The following is a 7,813-nucleotide window of genomic DNA, read 5'->3' as shown; positions in this document are numbered from 1 at the left end:
AAGTTGACCTTCTTGTCTCTTTAAAAATGGCTTGCAATGAAGCGTAGTTTAATATAATTAAACAATAAAAGAAACTATGATAGTATAAGTAAGTTGTTGGCAAAGTTGCATGAAATGTTGTGCACGTTTAAGTTTACTTCAAACATTCAATTGACGGCCAAATATATGTAATATGAAATTTCGAATTAGAAATTGCATTGTTGAAGATGTGAATATCAATCTAATAATATTTTGAAAAAACATTTGTAATATATATACACAAATTATGATTTTGAATGCTTTTGAGTTTATAGTTTTGGGGAAATTATAAAGAATTGTACCCATAATTGTAGAAGAATTAAAATAAACTCTCTAAATTGTCCAACGAATTTAACGTTTAAAAAACACTAATTCGAATCTTGTGTTCAATTGGGTGGGACTTTTAAGTATGCATTTTAGAATGCTTTCAAGCCTATGAAATCAAAACATGTGAAACTTCATGTAATTTCACGGTAATTGTAATTTCCACAGTATGGTTAATTTTAGTATTACCATTTGTAAAAAAAAGATTGCCTTGCTAAATGTACATAAAGTGTAATAAAATATATGTTGAATTTTGGCTATGTAAGGAGAAAGTATAATTTCACATAAGCAACAATATTTTCAAAAAAAAGTAATGTTTTTGTTAAAAACACTGTAATTTTTCTATTTAATTTCTTTAACAGAGAACTAGCAAACTGTAAAAAGGAAAAATATTTATCAAAAAAAGAAAAAAGAAAATCTTAAGACGAAGTATAAATTTAATTTTACTTTCAAACATTTGTTTTGCTTTTTTTTTTTTGTTTTGTTTTTTTTGTTTTTCGTTTATTACTATTATTATTTTCCGAATCTCAATTCCAAATCTTTACAAAATTTCAGCTGAATGCAGAAAAAAGTGATTCCATTCCCAAAAACATTTATTAACAAAGACTCTCTTGAAATATAACCAATTCTATCAACTTGCTCTCAACCCCTCAAAATCCAACCCTTAAATGAACATAAGCCCATATCCAAAATAGACAATAACATAAGAACATAAACAACAAAAAAGGAAAGTTAGGCCTCAATATCAAACTTTATATCAAAAAGAACAAGATTTCATTGTCATTCATTGTTGAGAGTGGATGGATTTTAATGGAAGCCACATCTTTATTGTCTCTTTGTACATAAATGCTAAAAATTTCCGTATATCATTATGGCAAAACAATCAATGAATGTTTATGAAATGAAAGTAATATAAAATAAAATCTTTTGGATTTGTTGAAGCATCGCTCAACCTTTTTAAGAAAATGAAAAAAATATATAATTTCCATGTGTTGCAGTTGGAAGATTCAAAATATGAAATCGATATTTAATGTTGGGCTGCATTCTTCCTTTTATTAATGACTTCTTTGTTATATATGTTAGATTTTTTAAATTTAAATTTATTTTTAATATATATGTTAAGATTTAAAATATTCTTTAAAAATTCATGTATATTTTTTGGTTTTACATGCAATTTTAGATAATTTATTTAATTCACTTTTCTACACATTCTGTTATTTTAAAAGAATTGCTAAACTAACCTAGGCATTTACTAAATTATCCCACCCATCCTAATTGGTTGCAGATCTAACCATTTTTTTTTATTGGTTTTGAACCAATTTGGATTTGACATTGGATAATTTTTTGATGATGGTTAAGATGTATGGATAAATTTAGTAAATGCTTAGGTCAAAATATTATTATTTTTTTAATCTATGAAATACTTATAGGTAATATATTGTAGATTTAAAAATAATTTAAAGTATACAATATTGTTTATTTCAATTTATTTTGATAATTTTTGTGAAAGAAATGAAATGCATATAATTGGATGTTGTAGGATACAATTATACAAACAAGTATTGATTAAATAGTCTTGTTTAATTAATATATTATATAATATATATTAATGTATTATAGTCAAAATTAAATTATAATTAATTAAGATTTATACATCCATCCAATCTACATCCATCTAATTATGCAATAGATATCATCAAAATATTTCATCTGTAGAATACATACCATGGCTGATATTGAGTTCCAAATTAAACTCAACTAGTCATGTTAAAAAGAACACTTGAAGATTCATTTACTTTCCAAATTCTACTATTAAATTTAATTGTAAGCATCTAATATTGCCCCTTAAAGTTGATGATTTACTTTGACAAGGCTACAAACATCCTTCTACCAATTAGAGCACTACAACTTGGTTATAGATTGTCCTTGAATAAAAAAAACTCAATAGAATCTTAACTTCAAGTCGAACCTTCTTCTAAATATTGAGATCTTAAATTGCCTTAATCCTCATGATCATGTCCTCCAAAGTTGTGCCTTTGCTTAGCTGCTTGAATTCAAAGGCAATGGACCCTAATCACAAAAATCAACACTCCTACCATGTCCCAACTCTAATGCCATTGATTCTTAGTTTTTTGAAAACTAGACTCTATAAACTCATTAACAAAGCAAATCTTGTTGCTTTATAAATTGTGAGCAATGAAAGAGAGTCTTCTATAATTGAACTATCAAATTGTAAAGGCAATATACCACCTTTTAGTAAATTAGAGAACACTTCCTTGTCTCAACTTTACAATCTATGATTTTAATCTCTACAAAAATGTAATTTGTTTTTAAGAATCTATTCTAAAAAATTAAAAGAGAAAATTGAAAACAACAAAGTGACTTATAAATCCTATTAAAACTTTGGCATGGCTCTACTAATCAACAAAAAAGAAGAGCTGGCACAACCAAATGAGCCTTGAGAGCTGTTATATTCTTGTCCTGAGATCCAAAGGTGGCAGCCACATTTTCTTCCTTGGTTTTCAAGAGTCTAACAAAGATCCATACCTCTCTTTAATTTAAAGCTCAAAATCCAAGATTAAGGTTGATGGTAATTAAATGAACCTTAGAAGTGCTCTTTTGGCCAAACTAAATTCACCATTTTATTTGGAACATATTTTCCAAAAATAATTGACTACTATTATGCCTTAATTTATAAAAAATTAGAATACTTATGAAGATTAAAGGTAGGCTTATTTTGATTTGAATTTAAATTATTTTTAAATTACTTCAAATTTACTTCTAACTTATATTTGATATCTTTGTTAACATAATTAGATTAAAAAAATTCTAAACATAAGAAAATATAATAAAAATAATAAGAATTAACTTTAAAACATCTAATGATTTATTACCTATACTTATAGTATTTTTTTATTGATTTCAATACACCAATTATTAACTATAGCCATATATATATATGTAAGACTTAAAAAATCAAAATAAAATTTTAAAATATAATTACTTAAAATATACTATTATAAAACATGTTCCAAGTAATATTGTTAAGAAGAAAAAATAAAGTAAAAAATATAATTTCTTAAGTTTTAGCATTTAGAAAGAAATTAATTATTTTTTTATAAAACATAACTAAAAAAATTTATAAGAAATTATTTAATGCTTATAAAGTTTTATTTTTTATTTATTTTTATTTTTTTTAATACAAAAAATCTTCTTTTTAACAAGTTTTAGAAATTTCTATGTCAAATCATAATTTATTTAAAAAACATTCTTCTTTTTTAATTTTTAATTTGACTTAAAATTTCTTTTAGATCTTGATTTTTTATTTATTTATTTTATTTATTTTTACGTTTTTTTTTTCTTTAAATTATTGTTCTTACATACTTAGATCAAAGCACCTTTTTTACTTTATTCCTCGAGTTGTTTTGTTCTTTTATGAATACATTCTTATACATTGAATTCATCTTGTTAATAAGTTTTCATCACTAATTTCCTTGTTTCTATTATATTTCTAATCATTGATGGTATTATTTATTTACTTGTAGCTTTTTAAATTTGCTTTCAAATCACATTCATTGGATTTTTAGTTGTCCAATTAATATATCTATTTTATTAACAAATTTCTTGTTTGAATTAATTTTTATTACTCACGTTTTCTTTTCACCAAATATAGTTTTTGTTTTATCCTATATTTTTTATATTTATATCACTTATTATATTAGAATTTACCTAACATAACATAATTATTCTTTTACATGGATCACATCTAAAAGATAGTACAACTGCCTCTTTTATAATTCTACATATAAAATATATATTTTTATATATATATTTAATATATATTTTGTGCCGCTAAAATATTCACCACGTAATTTCTATTATATATTAAAAAACTTATTCTCCAATTAAATCAAACTTTATTTAAAATATTATTACTTTGTAATCTAAAAAGTATATATTTCTAAATTTATGTCAAATATTTTATTAAAATTTTAATTATAATTGTAATTATAAATTTTATTTATTTATTTTTTTATCTATGTATACATGTTTTTAATTTATTTTAAAAATATTTTAAAAAGAAAATAATCTTTCTAAAACTAATTTTTATGACATCCGAAACTTTAAATAATATTTTATATTTTAAAAATTAAAATAATGACACTTAATATCTTAAATTCATAAATTATTTCTTTAATTTTTTTACATAAAAATATTATTTATAATACAACATTAATATCAATAATTAATCTATAATTTTTATTTCTATTTTTATTTTTTATTCTTTTCGATACAAGTATTTGATTTTAATTTAAATTTATTTTCTAATTCTTATACCATAGCAATGTTAAAATTTGAACTTTAATAGTCTTTCATTTTACTCCGACTACAAGAAGTTTTGTATTACTGTTTGCTTTTGTTTCTTATTAATGGTCATTTAAAAATATGAATCTTACCAGTCTCTTATAGTTTTTGGTTGTTTTTTTCTTCTTTATATAATTTTTTTATAATAAAAATATTTGTTATAATATCACAATTGATTATTATCTTCAATAGTGGTTTTTTATTTGTCATTTTTCTATTACTATCTTTGTAATACTTAAATTTTCCTTCACTTCTATCTCAAATCTTATAGTAGCTAAATAAATTATATTTCTAAATCAACATTCTTTAGATTTCTTTTATATTTTATGACATATGTAATCTTTCTAATAATATTCAATTATTATTATTATTTTAATTAACACTCTATTTTGTAAAATTTAATATACTATGTTTAATTTCTATTTATATGATCATTTGTGATATTTTATAATATATATATTTTTAACAATTTAGATTATTGTGCCATTTTACATTGTACCATATTTAATCTAAAAGATACTTAAGTTGATGATCTTATTGTCTATTATTCAATTTTTGGATTATAATTTTTTTATTTATTTTTATTTATTTTTATTTATTTATAAAAAATTTGGCTTAAAAATTTTATATTATAATTAACAACCATATATACTAGTACATTGAATAAGATAAATAGTATTATATAGAAATAAGTAGAAGTAGGTTAAATTCTTGATATCTTATTAAAAAACTTCTTAGAAGCTTTGTAGACTTTTTACATGTTCATAAGTGATTGATATGTTAACAACTTTGCCAACAAGTTAGCCACATGTTATATACTTTGCTAATAGAATTACAAATTAGTTATGTGGCATTCACATCCAAAAGTCGCCTTGCAAATCAAACACATGTCATATGGCCTATAGAATATTGCCACATAGTTCTTTAGTAGATAGTATATGTAGAAGCAAGAGTGATGCCTTCCTTATTCTTATCAACATCTTTGTTGTGTTTTATGTTAATTCAAGATTTCTCAATTTTTTTGCATTTGGCTATAACCATTCTAATTTTAATTCTATATCTAGCTTTTAATTCTATACTTTCTTTTGATAATACAATAGTATATTTTAATATTTTAATTTCTTTGTGGTTCATGTCTTTGAAATTTTAATAAGAATCATAATTTTTATACTTGTTTTGTTTAAGAAGTGATTAGAAAATCTGACTTCTTATTATTATATTTTTGTCATGGACATACATATTTACTTACATAAAAGTGTCAAGTACAAGATAAATGTAGGTTGATTTGATATTATCTTATGGCAAAGCTTCTTCACAGCTTCTTAGAAGCTTCATAGATACATATTTTATTTTATACATATTTGTAGTAGATTGTTAGGTTAGAAACCTAGTCAACAAGTTAGCCATATGTCGCACATATTAGTAGCTTGTGGATCAATCTAACCATTTGGCACTCATATAAGAAACTTATCTTGTAAGTTAGACACATGTCTTGTAAGTTGGACACATGTTGAAGGTCCTATAAAACATTGCCATGTAACTTCTACTTAGATAATTTATATGGAGGTAAGAGTGAAGCCTTCTTCACTCTTGTGAACACATTTCTTGTTCTTAATTTTGTTTCAAGAAACTATAGTTTTTCTTTTCTTTGGCAATAGCCATTTTAATTCAATATTACACCATCTTTGAGTGTTTATTTAGTCTTTTTGAGTGAGATAAGAGTGTCTCAATCTTTCAATTCTTTAAAATTCATGTCCTTGATAGTTTGAAAATAGTGCTAATTCATTATTCTTGTTTTGTTTTAGAAGTGAGTGGATTATCTCACTTATATTCTTATGTTTTAAAGATTAGAGACTATCCATCTTTAAACTAATTTTTTAGTTTTCTAATATTGGTTTTCTCTCTCAAAGAGAGTGGACTATTCTTCTTTGTAGAAATTTTCATTTGGTATTAGATGTTACAGATTACCTTCCTATAATTTTATTTATGAATTTTTTTGACTTGTCTATAGAAGAAAAAATTATGGATGCAACTCTTGGCGGAAGTGAGAATAGATTTGCAATTATTGTAGATCTTTATGAGTTTGTCTACATTCTTGGAATAGAAATGTTAGGGACACAGTCCTTAGAACCTTCTAGAGACAAGTTTCTAGAACCTTCTAGAGACAAGCTTCTAGAACCTTCTAGAAGCAAGTCTCTGGAACCTTCTAGAAGCTTCTTAGTTTGTAGAAGATGTTAGGGACATAGTCCTTAGAACCTTCTAGAGATAAGTTTCTAGAACCTTCTAGAAGCAAGTCTCTGGAACCTTCTAGAAGCTTCCTAGTTGATAGAAGTTGCTTGAAAAGCTTCCTAAATAGGAGTATATATTGGAATCGAAGCTGAAGAGTTCTTCAGTCTCGACAACACATCTCTTGGAGCTCTAGTTCACCTCTCTGGTGTTGTTCTTGTATTCATCTGATTAATCTAGTTCTTGCCAGTTCTTCTTGAACTTCTTGGTAGATATCAAGTCTGTATTTTGTGTCCGCGACAGTTTGTCGAGACTTCACTCACCTCAGATATCAGAGCTAGTTTCTTCTTTGTTAGAGTGTGGATTACCCCTCTGCTTGGAAGTGTACTAGCACTTTAGAGGTTGCGGATTACCTTCCTCTAAACTGATACTTCTTTTGTTACAATATTGGAGTCTTATTCTTCTTGGAGAGAGTGGATTATCTCTTTTCTTGAAGCTCTTAAGGCATTTTAGAGGTTGCGGAGTACCCTCCTCTAAACCAATGTTGTCTTCTTGTAGAGTCATTTCTGTCCTTCTCTTAGAATAGTCGGGGGCTAAGACATTAGTATGACGGAAAGTTGAGAGTCCAATTTAGATGCTATCATGAATGCCCTCGCTATGTTATCGCAGAGAACTGCAAAGATTGAGGGAGTCATGACAAGGCTTCATAATGATGGAGCATCTTGGATGGCACAATCTAGGTTGCACCAGCCTCAAACTTCTACACTTGGAGAAGCAACTTTACCTCAGGTTCGACAAGCACCGCTGGTTCTACAACATAAGGAACCCCGAGTTAGCCTTCCGGACAAGTTCGATCGTACGCGTTCCAAGTTTCGAGGAT

The sequence above is a fragment of the Physcomitrium patens genome, chromosome 6 (assembly GCF_059467195.1).
Source record: "Physcomitrium patens ecotype Gransden chromosome 6, ASM5946719v1, whole genome shotgun sequence".
Classification (NCBI taxonomy): domain Eukaryota; kingdom Viridiplantae; phylum Streptophyta; class Bryopsida; order Funariales; family Funariaceae; genus Physcomitrium; species Physcomitrium patens.
The sequence above is the reverse complement of the archived record's forward strand: the minus strand, read 5'-3'. Positions refer to the sequence as shown.